Source organism: Bos taurus, chromosome 29 (assembly GCF_002263795.3).
Source record: "Bos taurus isolate L1 Dominette 01449 registration number 42190680 breed Hereford chromosome 29, ARS-UCD2.0, whole genome shotgun sequence".
Classification (NCBI taxonomy): domain Eukaryota; kingdom Metazoa; phylum Chordata; class Mammalia; order Artiodactyla; family Bovidae; genus Bos; species Bos taurus.
The window spans coordinates 48,466,230-48,484,030 of NC_037356.1; the positions used below are offsets into that span (position 1 = coordinate 48,466,230).

The 17,801-nt window shown below is 63.2% G+C and overlaps 1 protein-coding gene across 5 annotated transcripts in view; it reads left to right on the plus strand.

The window, feature by feature from the left end:
• The window catches only part of OSBPL5 (oxysterol binding protein like 5), a 66,850-nt gene that overhangs the window by 14,736 nt on the left and 34,313 nt on the right, over positions 1-17,801 (plus strand). The window contains exons 2-3 of one of the 5 annotated variants that reach the window (XM_005227390.5): positions 11,060-11,242; positions 11,376-11,432. The exons of 3 other annotated variants lie outside the window; for them this stretch is intronic. The gene's annotated coding sequence lies outside the window, so the exon portion shown is untranslated. The remainder of the gene's footprint in view (positions 1-11,059; positions 11,243-11,375; positions 11,433-17,801) is intronic. One more of the 5 variants, XM_059883131.1, reaches the window with a different exon arrangement.

Below are 17,801 nucleotides of genomic sequence, written 5' to 3' on the forward strand. Positions count from 1 at the left end.
GGCCGGGAGCTTGCGGAGACTCCTGGAGAAGCAATGGTTAGGAGCCAGGCTCGGGCTGACTGCTGGGTGGGAAGGGGATGGCGTTCTGGGGACATGGGGTGACATCCCAGGACCCAGCGATCCTGGAGGTGGGGTCAGGGGGCTGCCTTACTATACAGATGAGATAACCTGTATACAGATGTGGCCACCTCTCGGGGCCTCCAGAGAGGCACAGACCCCTCAGGTGCCTGGCTGAGCGCCGGGCCTGACCGCTGGGGGGACCTCCCCACCAGGGAGGGGGCGTGTTTGGCTTCCCTGGGCCAGCGTGCGTCTCATGGCGCCCAAGCTCGCTGGACACAGGCTGCTGACCAGTGTCTGCAGGTGGGACACTGTGGTCCTTGCCCTCTGGCCGCTGACGTGCGCCCCTCCGGGCTCTCTGCTGCCTGTGTCCTGCGTCCTGCTCAGCTGGGAGACCTGGGCACACCAGGCGTGCCCGCTGCCACACACATCGCTCCGCCCGTCCCTGCCTGGCTGCCAGGCTCCCGGTGGGTCCAGGCCTGGGGAGTGAGCCCTGGGAGAACCGCTGCGCTTGCATCACCCATGCTTACCTGGGAACCGAGCAACACTCTCTCAAAAGAGCCGTCTCAGAAGGGGAAAGTGCCAGCCCCTCCCTGGAGCCCTGGGACTCTGGTTCCTGAGGGTGACTTGCAGCTGCCCTGAGCGCACTGCCTGTAGTCCCACAGGCCTTTCTGCCCAGACTTGGGGCGCTGGCACCCCAAGGCTGGGGTGACACTCCTGGGGGAACTGCTTCGTCCCTGATTTGCTTGTGTGTGTGTGTGTGTGTGTGTGTGTGTGTGTGTGTGTGTATGGTGAGCACTCAGGGTGGGAAAGGGAGACAAGGGCCTCGCACAGTCAAGTGCCAGCCCCTGGCACTCGGGGCACACTCGGCAGTGCCCAGTGTCCAGGCTGGTGGTGCCCCAAGCTGCCCAGTGGCTGGCCAGGGCAGTGACTGCCCATTGCCACGTCATTGAGAGCTAGGTCGTGACCAAAGAGGAAGGAAGGGAGTAAGGGGGTGGCCTTCACCCTGGGGAGGGCATGTGTGTGCGCAGGGGCTGAGGGCTCAGGCCACCGACCCACCGGTGTCACCTCCAGGCAGCTCCTGGCTTCAGGTCTCGCTGGTGGGGCCACCTCCTAGGAGGCCCCAGAGGTTGTACAACCTGGAGCCTGAGAGAGGCTGCTGTGGTCACCCAGCAAAAGCGGGCACAAGTGTGCTGTTCAGTTGTGAAGCTTCCCCGTGGGCTGCCAGGGCTCCGAGCTGGTGACCGGCCACGCGGCAGCCCAGCGGAGTTCTGGGGGTGATCACGGTGGTGGGGAGAAGGTGACGGGGGGCTGGCAGCCAGCACCCTCTGCCCCAGCTCACATCATGGCCCTCTCCAGGCTGCCCGGCAGGAGACACGCTGGACCAGTGGTCTCCCAGGGGTGACCACCCCCAGCCCAGGCCTCTAGGAGCCGAGGGCAGCACCCGGACCCCGGCTCCCAGTCTTCACCAGCTTCCCAGCTTGGGGTGTCTGGCATGGTGTGGTTGACCTTGGGGAGCCATTGTGAATCAGGGGGCATATCTTGGACCCCTGGGAAAGCCAGGTCATCAGGCTGGAGCCTCCCAAAGGCCCAGGGCGGGGCTGGAGGCCCCAGGCCGCTCTGCAGTGGGCCAGGCCGGGGCCCAGCTCCGGGGGGTCCACGCTTTCGAGACTCTGCAGCTCACCGGGGGCCAGACACTGTGGACCCCAGGCGACGCCCCCGGCTCCTCTTCCCTCTCGTATCACTGCTGACGCTGAGCCTGCATCACTGTGTCTCTGGCCGTCCTCGTCTCGGGGGGCGTGCGGCCTCCAATCCACCGATGTCATCCGTTTGGTGTCCTCAGAGGCACCTGGCTTGTTGCGGGGGAGGATGGGGCTGTAATCTTGCGTGTATTTCTTCTCTCGCCTCAAGGCTTTTATGACTTCTCCCCTGAAGCCTTCAAGCGCGAGCTTTAAGGCCATCCCTTTTGACTTGGCAGCATGGAAAATGTGAAATATCGAAGCAGAGAGGTCAGTGTAACCGAGGCTCCCGCGACACCCCGTGGTCCCCACTGCCGCCCCCGGGTGTGGCTGCCTCTCATCTCCCTGAATTCTGGTTTAAAATAGACCTTCGTCTTCACCTCCTGCTTCACCCCCTGCTTCCTCCTGCTTTCGTTGCCGGCCTTTATAGCTGCCCTCAAAGCCTGCGTTTGTGGTGGGGGGTCCGGCTCTCTGGGCGGGGTCCTGGGACAAGGGCCCCTGGCCATCCACACACAGCCCTGGAGAGCAGAAGGCAGCAGGGAAGGTTCTGGAAAGTCTCACTCCGGACACCCCCATGACCTTGAGGAGCTCCTGGAGGGGTTGAGCCCACCCTCCCCAGAGACCCCCAGGAGAGACTCCAGCGCTGTCTTCTCCACACCTGTTGGAGCCCTGCACGGGCCTCTGGGCCATGCGTCCCCAGCCTCTGCCTCTGCAGTGTCCCCCGTGTCCTCCCCACCCCCTGCAGTCTCTTCTTGGCCCCTTAGAGCAGCTCCGAAGGTGGAGAAGGGGTCATGGCCTCAGTCAGCCGAGTCTGGTTCCTGGGTGCCTGCTGTATGCATATCCCTCTGGGTTAGATACCCCCTCCCACCCAACGAATGTCATCGGTAGAATCTGCTACACACCGAACGCTCCCTGGCACTGGGGCTGCAGGGACAAGCCAGGGACCCCACACGGGCGCCCTGCCCCCAGGAACAGAGGAGGTTCTGCAGCAGAGATTCTGAGATGTCGGGGAGGGGAGGCATGTGAAGGGCGGGATGGGGGAGCAGTCCTGGGCTGCCAGATGGGGTGCCAGGAGCTGACGGCCTCTCAGTGGGGCTGGCGTAGCCATGGGCACCTGGAAAACAGGTCCTGATCCACTCCAGCCTGGAGGTAGGAGACCTGTACGTGGGGCAGCTTGGGGGTTGTTGGCTGCTGAAGAGGGGGTCCAGGTGGACCCGATGGAGGGGCCCCAGGCCAATCCACACTCCTCTATGACCCTCAGCCACCTGCCCATGCAAAGACCATCTCCCCCAAGCCCAGCTCCAGGCCCAGCATCTTTGGCTTCTCATTTATTTTCGGCCAGGTGCCAGCTCTGCTGGGGGCGTGCTCTGCAGTAAACAGGGCGCACGCTTGTCGTGGGGACGCATACAAGACTGAGAAGGTCAAGTGGGCTGTCTATCGTTTATGTCACCCTGCCCTGGAGTCGCCATGTCATGGCCCCCTCCTCCATGCTGTGGCTATGGCGTGGTCTCTTTGCCCGTGGCGTGGCCTCCGTGTCCGTGGCGTGGTCTCTGTGCCCGTGCCATGGTCTCCATGTCTGTGGCATGGTCTCTTTGCCCGTGGCGTGGCCTCCGTGTCCGTGGCGTGGTCTCTTTGCCCGTGGCATGGTCTCCATGTCCATGGCGTGATCTCCATGTCCGTGGCGTGGTCTCTGTGCCCGTGCCATGGTCTCCATGTCTGTGGCATGGTCTCTTTGCCCGTGGCGTGGCCTCCGTGTCTGTGGCGTGGTCTCTTTGCCCGTGGCATGGTCTCTGTGCCTGTGGCATGGTCTCCGTGTCCATGGCGTGATCTCCGTGTCCGTGGCGTGGTCTCCGTGCCTGTGGCGTGGCCTCCGTGTCCGTGGCGTGGTCTCTGTGCCCGTGCCATGGTCTCCGTGTCTGTGGCATGGTCTCTTTGCCCGTGGCATGGTCTCTGTGCCTGTGGCATGGTCTCCGTGTCCGTGGCGTGGTCTCCGTGTCCGTGGCGTGGTCTCCATGCCTGTGGCGCGGTCTCCGTGTCCATGGCGCGGTCTCCGTGTCCGTGGCGCGGTCTCCGTGCCAGTGGCATGGTCTCCGTGTCCATGGTGTGGTCTCCGTGTCCATGGCGCGGTCTCGGTCTCCGTGTCCATGGCGCGGTCTCCGTGCCAGTGGCATGGTCTCCGTGTCCATGGCATGGTCTCCGTGTCCATGGCGCGGTCTCTGTGCCTGTGGCGTGGTCTCCGTGTCCATGGCGCGGTCTCTGTGGCCGTGGCGCGGTCTCCGTGTCCATGGCGCGGTCTCCGTGGCCGTGGCGCAGTCTCTGTGGCCGTGGCGTGGTCTCCGTGGCCGTGTTTAGCATCTGCCGCATCACCCTTGGTTTTCTCGCCTCCTACCTGCCGATGGGTGTTTTCACTCCTGAAAATATGCCTGCAGAGCGAATCCTCCTGCATGGCTCCTGCCACAGATATCGACTGTATGGATCTCACGCCCTGTACTAAATTTCCAGAATCACCCTTGAGGGGTGATTCACGTTTGATTCACGCTCACAAACTACCTTCCAGAGGTCACACCTTGTCCTCCTTCCCTCTGTCCGTCTATCTCAGGGCCGTGTGCCCACAGGGTGTCTGTCGGGCTGACCCATGGGGCACAAAGGGGTGATTCCTGCCTACCGGCAGGCCACGATCTATCATCCTGGGACACTCAAGGTCAAGTCAGGTTGACCAGCAGAGTCCGAGGCTCTGTCAGCCATCTGGGGACATGGCATCCCACCCCGAGGGCTGCAGACAAGTGTCCCCTCCCCCCAGGCCTCCACGAGGGTCACCTGGGCCCTGCAGGCCCCGGTCCAGCCCCAGTCCCCAGACAGGGCCTGGCCGGACCAGATAGGCCTCTGCCACTCGAGAAGGCTTCCTGAGGCCACACGGAGGGCAGGTGGCCCGGGGCTCAGCTGCAGGACGACACCACCCTGGTGTCCTGGGGACCTGGTGAGCTGTCCGGCTGGTCCTGCACCCGGCGTCTGCACAGAAATCACCTTCCCTGTGACCCATGGTCTGTCCTTCTCACTCTGGAGCTGGGGGAGGACTGAGCCCTTGTATCCGTCTCCCTGGTCTTGGTTCTGGAAAATAAAGCTTGGGCAGGACCCCCGGAGGCAGAGCTGGGGCCTGGACCCGCCCCCACACGCTGGTGTCCCCAGCCTGGGTCCCCTGTGCACACCCTTGCCCCCTGGAGAAGGACCCGTGTTCATCTCTGGGCGTTGAGGGGGCACCGGAGCACCGAGACCTCTCTGAGCTCAGCCAAGCCGTGTCTCAACTCCCCGCCCCAACCCACGCACAGGGCAGGGATGGGCAGGCAGGGCTTCAGGGTCACATGAGCAGTAGAGGCGCCGGGCCCCCTTGGTAAGTGGGCCCTACGCCCCAATCCTCTCGGGGTCCCTGCTGCTCTGGGCCAGGCCCTGCGGAGGCCAACGCCACCCTCTGGCGGTCCCAGGATCACCCCTCTCCCCAGGGGAGACCCACCCACTTCCCATGACCACACGCTGGTGGCTCACAGGCTCTATAGAAACCAAGTGACCCAGGGCCCGAAATAGGCGGGCGGTCGGAACCAGCCAGGCGCTCATCCCCAGGTCCAGAGCCGTGCCTGTTGCCACAGCCCAGTGCCCTCTCACGCTGGGGTCTCACATTCATTCTCTCCCCCTCCCTCCCAGTGGCCCCCAGGTCTTTAGTGACCCCCTCTCCACCCTCCCACAGAGCGCACCGCTCATCCCCTGCCCCCCGCGAGCTCCAGATGACTGTCCAGGGGTCTCCCCGACGTGAGCGTCAGCTAGAAACGACCGTCCGTTGCTCTGGATGCCTGGGGCCGAGGCTCCTGGGCTGGTGGGGCCCGGGCAGGGGCGGGCGGTCTCCTCCACCGCGCTCTAGCTGGGACGCCTGGATGGCCCTCAGCCCACCCAAACCGTCCGGGGGCACCTCTGGGTGCTGCGACTTTCCCCTCGTCCCAGGAGGCCCACAGGCCCAGGTTCTGTCCAGCCTGGGTTCTGGGTCAGCCTTGGGCCCCCTCCCTGCCTGACCCACCTGTAAGTATGTAAGTAAGTGTTAGTCGCTCAACTGTGCCCAACTCTTTGTGACCCCATGGACTGTAGCCCACTAGGCTCCTCTGTCCGTGAGATTTTTCAGGCAAGGATACTGGAGTGGGTTGCCATTCCCTTCTCCAGGGGATCTTCCCATCCCAGGGATCTAACCTTGGTCTCCTGCATTGCAGGCAGATTCTTTACCGACTGAGCTATAAGGGAAGCCCGACTCACCTGTAAAATGCCCCTCAGCTCTTGATGGGTCAGGGTTGGGGGGAACTTGAGGGTGTGATACCTCTCGTATATCTCATCTGTGACTCTCAGGCCCCCAAGAACACGGCCCTGGGATGTGCAGGCTCCGGGGACACGGCCCCTCCCAGCCTCAGGGTCCCCAGCCAGTGCTGGGCTTGGGGGCAGGGCTGGCTTGCTGAAAACTTTAGTGCGTGTATATGGGGGGGTGGGGGGTGAAACGGGGTGACGCCGAGCTGCGTGCTGCGGCCAGCACCAGGTCTGGAGGGGAGTGGAAGGAGGGGACACCCAGTGCTGGCCCAGGATCCAGGAGACCAGGGGCAGGGACGTGTGAGGCTGCCTGACATCTGGGACCCGGGGCCGGGGCCACTGGCTCAGTGGGAAAGCTGACACCTCCCAGGGGCTTGCGAGGGGAGGTTGGGGGGCACTCCATGTCGGGGGCAGGGCCGGGGGGTCTGGGGCTGGAGCCCTAGGAGGTTAATCAAAGGGCTGACAGGGTACAGGTGACAAGGCTGAGGGGGATGGGGACGGGTGGGTTCTGGTGGGCGCTGGCCTGACCCGGGCGCACAGGAAGGGCCTGCCCGGGTGGGCGCTGGCCTGCCCGGGCGCGCAGGAAGGACCTGCCCAGGTGGGCGCTGGCCTGACCCGGGCGCACAGGAAGGGCCTGCCCGGGTGGGCGCTGGCCTGCCCGGGCGTGCAGGAAGGACCTGCCCAGGTGGGCGCTGGCCTGCCCAGGCGCGCAGGAAGGGCCTGCCCGGGTGGGCGCTGGCCTGCCCGGGCGCGCAGGAAGGGCCTGCCCGGGTGGGCGCTGGCCTGCCCAGGCGCGCAGGAAGGGCCTGCCCGGGTGTGGGCGGAGGGACAAGGGCCCCCAGGGCACCTGCAGGCCAGGCGTGGGAGGCGGTCCCCCTCACCCCACCCTGGGTCTCTGCTGGGCTGGGTCCCCCGGAAACTCCTGCAGTGAGTTGGATGGTGGCCCCGCTTTTGGGGTCTGAGTCCTAAACCCGGAACCTGTGAACGTGAGCTTCCTTGGAATTAGGAATTCACAGGTGTGGTTCAGTGCAGGGTCTCGGCCAAGGTCATCCCAGACTATGTGCTGGAGTCTTGAGTCCAGTGATTTAGGAGAAAAGGGGAAGACGAGGGAGGTGTGAGACCCGCAGGGGAGGCAGAGACTGGAGGGAAGTTCCCGCAAGTCCCGGGGCACCTGGGGCCCCAGATGCCGGAAGCGGCAGGAAGGAGCCTCCAAGGACGCAGCCCTGCCCAGACCTTGATTTCGGACCCTGGGAGAGAATCCGTTTCTGTGTTTACACTGCCCACCTGAGGTCCTCTGTTGCAGCCGCCCCAGGACTCCAATACAGCCCCTCTTAGAGGAAACTTGCCAGTTCTCCCCCAAAAGCCTCAGGATCCAGAAGCCACCACTGTCACAGCCACCTCTACCGTCAGCGGGGGACAGGGGACCCTGGTTGCTGTGGCCCCCAGCCTGCGGAAGGAGGAAGGCCCTGCTGGGTGGAGCCACCCGGCCTCTGGCTCCTCCCACTGGCCTTCACTGCCCGGGGGAGGGGGATTGTCGAGCCTCCTGCCCTTTCGGAAAGCACAGCCTGGAGGGGGTGGCCCTGCAGTCTTGGCATGTGGGCCCCCCACACATCAGATAATCCAGGGCTCTGACCCCTCCTGAGACCAGGAAGGGCGCTGCCCGTGGGGTCTGGGTTGGGGCTGCCCCTTGAAACCAAGGGATAGCGTTTTAGGGTGAATGAGCGCCCAGAGAGCACCAACTGGCAGGCTGGGGACCCTGAGCTGTCCCCAAAAGGCAGGTGTAGACGAAGGGGCAGCAGGCTGTCTGGCCACGGCCCAGCAAGCAGGTATCCGTAAAGCTCAGCCCCACCAGAGGGACGTGCTTGACCCTGAGCCGGCCTCCAAGCGGTCCCTGTGTCCCCCACCGCTCTTGCTCTCGTTTTCAGCTGTCACTTGCTGCTCACGAGGCGCCTGCACGCCTCAGAACTTGTCATTTCATGGTGTGACCAGCGTACTGGGGACAGACCCAGATTCAGGTCTTGGAACCTAAGGACATGCCCTGCCCTGTCTCCTCCCCTGGGTTCAGTGGGGGCATTTCTCAACCCCAGGGCGGGTTGTCAGGGGTCTCAGGACCTTTCTCCAAACCTCACTGGGGGCTCAGATGTTAATAAAGAATCTGCCTGCAATGCAGGAGACCCACATTTGATTCCTGCGTTGGGAAGATCCCCTGGAGAAGGGAATGGCTACACACTCCAGTATTCTTGCCTGGAGAATCCCATGGACAGAAGAGCCTGGTGGGCTACAGTCCATGGGTCGCAAAGAGTCGGACACAGCTGAGTGACTAACACTTTCAGTGACTCCACTGGACAAGACACGGTGGTGGGACTTGACCTGGGCGGCCGCCAGTGGGGTCTGCAGACCACAGGCCTGGTGAGGGGGCTGTGGGTCCATGCCCCGGAGCTTGAGATTGGCCAGAGGCTGGAGGGGCCAGCGGCCCCCGTGATTGTGATCGATGAAAATCTTGAAAATTTGAGTTGTTTTTTTTAAAAGAAATAGCATCCATCATCGCTTCTGCATCGGGCCGTCTAGGCAGCTCCTCTCGGCGCTCCACTCCTTTCCACGTCCACGAACTCTCCATAGTGTGCGTGGACCGCAGATGGGCTAGCCACGGGTCAGCTGACGGACGTCGGGGCTGCCTCCACGTGCTGGCCGCCGTGGGCGTGTGTGTGCACACGTTGCTTGTGGACGTAGGTTTTCATTTCTTTCTCGTTTCTCTTTTGGTCTCACTGGGGGCCCTTGGCGTGCCCCCCGCCATGTCTTGTGGGTCAGGCCAATGTCACGCCAACACGTTGGCCCCAGGAAGCTGGGTGCTTTCGAGTGGGGTTTGCTTGGGACCAGACGGTGGGGTCCATTGGAGGGTTCGGTGAGTGAAGGGGCTGGAGGTGAGACCAGAGGGCCTGCAGAGGTGGGGGCCACACCCCCGAGATGTCAGGTCACCTTCCTGGACCATCCCTACCACGGCAGGACCTGTGGGCACCCTCAGCCCAGTGCTGGCCTGGTCCCACCCGGCTGGCGGGGCCTCTTTCTCCACACGGCCGACAGAACTGGTTTCCCCAGAAACCACGGGGACGGACAGGTGGAGCTGTGACTGGGCGGCCCGCAACCTGACGAGGGTTCCCCAGGGGCTGCCCCCTTGGTTATCCCAAATGGGCCTGGAAGGCGGGGCTCCCGTTCCTGCCCAGGCAGTCAGCAGTGAATAAGGCCCTTGAACCGGAGGCTGGATGGGGCCAGGAGCCATGCAGGAAGAGCCTGTGGGCTCCCTGCAGAAGTGCAGACAGCCCCTGGGCTGTGGGAGGACCAGGGCCGCGCACAGCACACAGTGGGTGTTCACGGATCGGGCTGCAGAGGAGCGGCCACCCCAGCCCAGGACCGGAGGCGAGAAGGGCGACCCGTTCACCCAGAGGGTCCAGGCAGGGGCAAGGACAGCTCACAGCCTCGTAAACGTTCTCCAGAGTTCCTCTCCTGGCTGTCAGGGCGGCTCCGCCACGGGGGGGTGACCCCCTCTCCAGAGCTCCTCTCCTGGCTGTCAGGGCAGCTCCGCCACGGTGGGGTGACCCCCAGGGTGGCCCAGCACGCCTGCCCCGGGTGACCTGGGAGTCGGGGCTGGTGCCAGCCGGCCGCATGGTCCTGGGCGAGCCAGCTCACCCTCGGGACCTCAGTTACTGCATCTGTAAAGTGGAGAGAAGGCAGGGAACTGGAGCTTTGGGTCTTTGTTGCTTCCAAGAGCTAGCATCCTCCCAGCCCCTGCAGGGGGGTGTCAGGCAGACAGGATGGGGAGGGGCGTGGTGCCTGCTGCCCACCCGCCAGCTCCTCTGGTATGGGGCAGGGGGTGATGCAGGGGTGCATGCGCCCTGGGGGGGCTGCCGCTGTGGGGGTATTAGGACTGTCCGGCAAGAGGGAGTTTTCAGTTTACACAAGGATTCGCCCCTGATGTTAGAGAAGCCAGGCCCCCTCCTGTCCTCTTCTTGCACTCAAGTTGTGATGAAACCCCCCCAAACCCAACTCCTGGAAACCTCGGTGAGCCCTGCACCCCAGGGCTAGGTAGACTGGGCTCCAGCCCTACGGGAAACGCCACGGTGAGGGGCCACGGTGCTGGGCGGGAGGGTGTCGGGGGCCCACACCCGGTGCAAAATGTCCTGAAGGAAGCAGGCGACGGACGATCCCAGGGGAGCAGGAAGCCCAGGGGCATTGCCCTCCAGAACTTGGGTCCCCAGAGCAACATTCTTCCCTGCCAGGAGCAGTCGTGACGTGGACCGCGCCCTCCTGCTTAGTGAGTCCCCGGGGCTCTCAGTGATGGGGGGACTGCTCACTCGAAGGCCTCAGAGGACGCCGGTGCCACCTCCGTAAGCAGGGGTGGGACCAGGGCTCTTCAGGGTCCCAGGAGGTGGTCATCCGAATGAGGCTCTGTCTCTCCTCCCGCCTCGAGGCGCTGAGGGCAGGGCCAGCAGCTGCGTCCAGGGTGGACGGGGGGCTCCAGCCTCGGATCTGGAGCCTTGTTCCCTGAAGAAGAGCGATTCAGGGGGCACAGCTGGGGAAGGAGGCTTCACCCCGACCCGGACAAGGCCAGGGAGGGGTTTTATGGAGTCCAAAGCCAGCTGGGCATTAAAGAGGAGGCTGTAGGATTGCATGTTAAGTGGGTGCTCTTGGACGTGTGGCTTCTACATTGTCGTTAAGTCACTCCGTCGTGTCCAACTCTCTATGACCCCATGGACTGCGGCAAGCCAGGCTTCCTTGCCCTTCACCATCTCCCGGAGCTTGCTCAAACTCATGTCCATTGAGTCAGTGATGCCATCCAACCATCTCATCCTCTGTCATCCCCTTCTCCTCTTGCCCTCAGTCTTTCCCAGCATCAGGGTCTTTTCCAATGAGTTGCCTCTTCCTATCAGGTGGCCAAAGTGTCGGAGCTTCAGCTTCAGCATCAGTCGTTCCAGTGAATATTAAGGACTGATCTCCTTCAGAATGGACTGGTTGGATCTCCTTGCAGTCCAAGGGACTCTCAAGAGTCTTCTCCAGCACCCCAGTTCAGAAGCATCAGTTCTTCGGCGCTCTCACGTTCTTAAAGGCAAAAGGTGGCTCCTGTAGTGTTTGTTGGTTTTTTTAATTTCAGCTTTTAAAACTTGAAATACGGTTAATTTACAATGTTGTGTTAGTTTCAAGGTACATCAAAATGATGGTTATCCGTACACATATGTTTTTCTACAGACTCTTCTGCATTCTCGGCCATTCTAAGATGCTGAGCGTGGGTCCCTGTGCCACACAGTAGGTCCTTGTTGTTTATTTGCCTTATATATAATAGTTTGTACCTGTTAATCCCAAACTCCTCATTTCTCCCTCCCCATTTCCCCTTGGTAACCATAGGCTTGCTTTCTGTCTGTGAGTTATAGTGTGTGTGGTACGTAGCTGGTTCTTAGCAGTGAAAGTGAAAGTCGCTCAATTGTGTCCGACTTTTTTGCGACCCCGTGGACTAACTATACAGTCCAGTCCATGGGATTCTCCAGGCAAGAATACTGGAGTGGGTCGCCTTTCCCTTATCCAGGGGCTCTTCCCAACCCAGGGACTGAACCCGGGTCTCCCGCGTTGCAGGCGGATTCTTTACCAGCTGAGTCACAAGAGAAGTACATAGTTGGTTCTTGGCGTAAGCTCAGTTTTTTTAACCCAGACCTCTGATCACGCTTCTCTGTCTCCGCCCTCCGGGGCCACACCAAATAGAAAGGGCTGCATGCCTTCTCTGTATGCCGGGCTGCGCGCCCGACAGAGCATGGGAGGCAGGGAGGGGGATCGTCAAGAACCGATGCCCGGCTTTCCTGCACATCGTGTGACCTGATGCCCGGCTTTCCTGCACATCGTGTGACCCGATGCCTGGCTTTCCTGCACATCGGGCAGGGCGCTTCTGCCTGCAGTGTGGCCGTGGCTGGTTCTGGGAAAAACTGGAGCATAATTACTGCACGGCGTCCATCCGTCCGGATGCTCAGGGCCGTCGTACAGACCAGCTGAGGTGCCGGCTGTGGCCCACGTGTGCATGTCTGACTCACGTTCCTGTTCCGTGGCGTGGTGGCGTCCACAGTCACTCTGGTTCCTCCCAGCTCCGTCGGGGTCCTGCCTCCCAGCCCCTGGTGTGTCCAGCGCTTCAGGTCAGCAGCCAGACTCAGGCATGAGGTCACCTGGGGGCCCACGTCCACCTGCTGCTTCCAACGCTGGACTGAGAGCAGGCAGGCCGGACCTCAGCGGACGTCGTGCCCTTGGCCCTCTCCACCCCACCCTAGAGCCCCATCCCCAGGATGCAGTTTGCATCTGAAAATCAAGCTCTCGGTGGGACCGGCAGGCAGGGTCGGGGCGGGACAGCCTGGGATCGGGCCTGCCGCGGGGCCCACGTCGGAACAGGCCACGGTGGCCCCACTCTCTGGAGCTGGGCGGGTCGCCTCTGCCGCAGGGGATGTGCACATAGGCGGCACTGGCTGTGCCAGTTGGCCCGGTGCTGGTCAGGAGGCCAGGTGGGCAGTGCCAGGGCCCGGCCCTGCCCGTGGCCACGTGACCCGGCTGAGTCAGCCGAACACCCAGGCAAGGAAGGGCAGGCCACTTCCAGCCCCTCTCCCTGGGGCTCAGCCGCTCTGAGATGGCCTGTCCGGGAAACGTCTCCCTGGGGGAGGCTGGGCTCCCACCCTGTCCCTTGGGATCCTGCCTCCCCTCCTGGTTTCTATCCCTGCCCTCAGCCGTCTCCGAGGTACAGGGGGGCAGGGGGCTTGAAGCTGTGCCGCCTTGATGGGACCTTGGCCCAGTCTGAGCCCTCGGACTTCACATGGCGCTTTCCCCTCCTGGGACGTTGGTTTCTGCGCCTTTAAAATCGGGTCATGAGATCTGCTCCCCTCATCCCTCAGGTGCCATGAGAATCGCATCGCGTGGGACAGTGTGTGAAAGGACCCCAGGGCCCTCGGGGGGCCTGTCCTCAGCACAGAGCCCACAGGAGCCCCAGGTCCAGAGTTCTGAACGGTGGTGTGCCGTGTCGGGGTGCTCCCCCGTGTTCCCATGGGGGCTGCTCAGGCTGCCCAGTTTGAGCCCCAAATGCTGGGACCAGCCAGGGGACAGTAGGCAGGGTGTGTTTCTGGACCTTTATGAGGCTCCTCTCGGCAGGGACCCCATGGTCGCCAGCCTTGGGGCCCCAGCAAATTTCTGGAACGCAGATTGGTGTGGACACGGCGGCCGGGGTCCTTTCCCTGACAACTGCCATCCTTCCCTGGGCTCTGCTGACCCTCCGTTGGGTGTGCAGACAGACAGCCAAGCAAGCAGGCTTCATCCTCGAGCTCATCTGTGATTTGGGGGCATTTCGCCCCTCGCCTTTCATAATCATTCCGTTCAAGCAGAAGTGGATGCACTGTGAGTGTGGGCACGTTGGTGGTGTGGGGGCCAGCCTGTACGTGCCTGCTTCTCCCACCTCCATTGATTCATGGAGAGCCCCCAGCAGCCCAGCACCACCCCTCCACTGCCCAGGAACACCTCCCCTGCTTCCGCCAGCACAACTGGGCCGGCGTGACCCTGGGCCAGCGGTGGGAATGCTAACCAGGCAGCCGTGGGCACCCTGGGTTGGCCCGTCAGCCTCTGCAGGGGACTTTGTCACCTCCATTCAGAGCAACCCCCACCTTCACAAATAGGGACCTAACGGAGGCCACGCAGACATTGCAGGCAAGGCGGGATGCCCCCCACCCACTTCCATGCCGCAAAGCGGGATGTGCAGCAAGCCCGGGGTTCTGTGGGATTCCTTCCCAGAACCTCAGCCCTTCCCACCTGCCCAGACCACTGTGGCCCAGCGGATTCCAGCCCGAGAGAAGCGGGTTGCGCGTCCTTCCAGTGTAGCCGCCAACGCCCCAGCGACCTTTCGTCACGAGGATCGCGTTGTTCTGGCTGGAAAGTGGGCGTCGGAGGGTGGAGGGAGGGGACAGCGTTTAGAGGCACAGACTGCTCGGAAGGCAGCTTCCAGCGGGTCGGCACAGGCAGTGTATGGGCCCCCAGGTGGGACACTGTGGGCGCTGTGCCTGCTCTCCCCGCCTAGCTGTTGGCCACTCGGCCTTGGCTCAAGACAGAGAGCTTGTCACCTGCCAGGTGCCCGAGCTGGTGCTGGAGCTTAGAGACACGGGGCTGGGCCAGGCAGCTCAGAGCCTGACCTGTAGTCTGTCTCTGGGCCGGCACTGCGTGGGACCCAGCTGCCCCCAACATTGGGGAGCTTTCAGGCCCTGGGGGGACACGGAACTGAGGAGCCTGCTCAGACCAGGGCAGGTAGGGCGGGGAGAAGGGGCCGAGCCAGGAGTCAGGGCTGCCTCCCCTCCCGGGCTCCCCTACTGTCCCCCACCTGCACCCCAGGGCTGGGGTTCCTGCCCGCTGGGTGGGCCCCCAGCAGCACCCCCTCCGCCCGCCGTGGAGGTGAGGTGGAAGCCTGCCGCACCTGCGCCCTCAGCTTTGCAGCTCGTGCCTTCCCAGGCCGTGGGTCCAAGCCGGCAGTGTAGTGGCTTCCCTGGGGGCTCCCGGTCTGCAGACCCCTCCTCTGCACTCGGCAGGGATGGGCTCCCCTCCCCACCTCCACCCCACCTCCTGGCCTCCACAGTGAGCCCCCCTTGGGGGCCCCGGGGTCTCTGGACTGTGGCTCCCCTCTTGAAGAAATGCCCGAGGCTCCTCACCGGGGTATCAGGGCCCCACACACGGGCTGTGCTGGGGACCATCCCTCCAGGCCCCACAGTGTCCGCTCAGACCCTTGGACTCCGTGATTGTAAGCACCAGACGAAGCCACAGCCGGATGGTGGGATCGGCGTCCTTCATGGCCCCTGGGGAAGGACTTGAGGGCCATTGACCGAGGGCCAGCTGGGCAGATGAGCGTCGTCCCAGTGACCAAGGGCAACGGGAGGCTGTTACTATCACAAGAGCTCAGCCCGGCCCTCAGAGGCCAGAGAGGCCAACGAGAGGAAGGCGCACAGTGGCCTCGGACAGCCCAGGTGGGAGGAATCAAGGCTCCAAGTGCCCACGGCGGGGCCAGAGAGAGTGTGCCCTCCAGAGAGAGTGCCCTGAGTGCTTGGGCAGCTGGCGCCCAGGCCAGGACAGAGGGAGAGGGCTGCCCACCGTGGGTGCGGTCCTGACTGCCGCTGGCCCAGCTGGGAAGTCTGTTTCCTCACCCATCCGTTCTTCCTTCCTCCATCCTTCTCTCCATCGTCACGGACTGGCTCCCATAGGGGTCTCCCCTTCCAGCGCTGCGAGCCTTCAGCTTTCCCCAGGACAAGGGGAACCGCCGCCCAGGGCTCAGTCAGCCCAGCATCAGGCCGGCGGTCCTCCCGGCTCGGAGCCTCCGAGGGTCTGCAGATCCTCCAGGCGCAGCCGGATTCCTCCTGCCTCCTGGCGGTGCGTGGAGGGCAGGGCCTCATCTGCACCAGGCGTGGCAGGAGGAACTTCACCAGGATTCCCGTGGAAATCGGCCCCAGACCGACCCTGACCGCCTCTCTGAGGTCCCCCCTCCCTGGACCCGCGGAGGAGGAGGAGGCCCTAAGCCCAGGGGCAACTGGGCTGCCTTCTTCACCCCAGGTCCCAGGGTCTCCTTGCCCTCATGCCCCCTGCCAGTCCCTGGGCCTGGCTCTACGGAGACACAGCAGACAGGAGGGACAGCGCTGTCCCCTCCCTGGAGTTTGTGTCCTGTGGGGGAGGAGAGCTAACAGACGAAGGAACGCGGAGTGACACGGCAGCAACTTGGACTGCGCCGCGGGGACGTGGAGTCGTGTGAGACAGGGGCGGGGGGCGGGTGGCAGCCTTCTGGGAAGTGACATTTGATCCAAGGGTGGAATTCGAGAAGGACCCGGCCACCCAGACAGACGGAGATGTGGGTGAGGGCGTTCGGGGGGGGCCGCGTCCAAGCAGAAGCCCCAGCGGGCACGGGCATGTTTGAGGAGCATAAAGGGGACCAGTGTGGCTGGGGCAGAGTGGGTGATGGAGCCAGGCAGGGAATGAGGTGGGAGGAGCAGGCCGGGGACCTGATGGTCTGGAAAACAGGGACCAGGAGACAGAGGCCGGACTGTGTTCCAAAGGCACAGAGGAGCCCTGGGGCGAGCAGGCCTGGATGTACCTCTGAAATGAACAGAGCAGCGTCTCCGCCTCCACGGCCTTAAAGGAGACCATGGATGGCAGCCAGGGGTGGGCACTGGGCAGCCCCTGAGGCCCTGCTGGAGAGGAGCCACCCCCGCCATCCAAGCAGGTCAGAGGGGGCCTGCGGAGGCCTGCGCCTGGTCTGGGGAGTCAGGACACAGAGCGGGTATCCACAGGTGCGTCCTGGCACTGCCCTCGGATTGGGGCTGTCTGCTCTGGGCCAGCAGTTCAGCCATGGAGATGTCGCCACTGATGTGTCTGATGGAGAAGGCAATGGCACCCCATTCCAGTGCTCTTGCCTGGAAAATCCCATGGGCGGAGGAGCCTGGGAGGCTGCAGTCCATGGGGTCGCTGAGGGTCGGACACGGCTGAGCGACTTCACTTTCACTTTTTACTTTCATGCATTGGAGAAGGAAATGGCAACCCACTCCGGTGTTCTTGCCTGGAGAATCCCAGGGACGGGGGAGCCTGGTGGGCTGCCGTCTATGGGGTCGCACAGAGTTGGACATGACTGAAGCGACTTAGCAGTAGCAGGAAGGAAGGGAAGGAAATGAGGCTGCTCACTGACTATCTAGAGAGATTCACCGGGGGTGGTGGAGGGGAGAGACTGGATGGATGGATGGATGGGTGGGTAGATGGGTGGATGGATGGATGGGTGGGTAGATGGATGAGTGAATTAATGAACGGATGGATGGATGGATGGACAGATGACTGGATAAATGGATGGCTAGGAAGTTGGTTAAATGGATGGACAGGTGGGAAGGTGACTGGATGGATGGGTGGAATAATGGGTGGATGTAAGGGAGAGAGGGAAGGTGGGAGGGAAGATGTTGTGGACAAGCAGATGGGGGGCTCCCAGACCAGTGAGGCCACTGGTCCCCCATTGTTATCTGTGCTGGGGGAAGACATGCCGTAGGACCTGAGGAGAGAGGCAGCCAGGGGCCTCTGTGCCCGCCCCCCAGTGGAGCCAGGGCCCGTGACCAGATTGGGGAGCTGAGGGCAGGAGCCCCTCTGCCCGCCCCCAGTTTGCAAGACTCAGCCCCTGAGAGACGAGAGGCTCCTGGTGAGGGCAGCCTACCCGTGTCATCCCTCATCGCACACTCTGGGCCCCCGGGCAGGACCACGTCGGACTCACCTTGGCTGCCAGCCCAGTGCTTGCGAGAGCCCAGCTGCAGGAGTGGGAAGGCAGCGCCGCCTCTCAGGTGCTGGCTCCCTGGCCTGAGACGCACCTGGGCAAGCAGTGAGTGTTCACCAGGACTCCGACCAGCAGGGGCTGGACCCCAGACGCCCACCCTCACCTTCCCCGGCAGTGGGTTTGCTAGAAACCTGGCTGAACCGATGGGGGTGGGGGTGGGAACTCAGGAGCCAGGTTTGAGATGATTCTCAGAAAAAAATACCCAACCTCTCTGAAACCAGTATCCCCATCTGTAAAACGGCGCAGGTAACCAGCTTGGCCAGGTGACACCGCAGTGGTGAGGAAGGGGAGGCCACTAGGCCCAGCTGCACCTCGGGGGC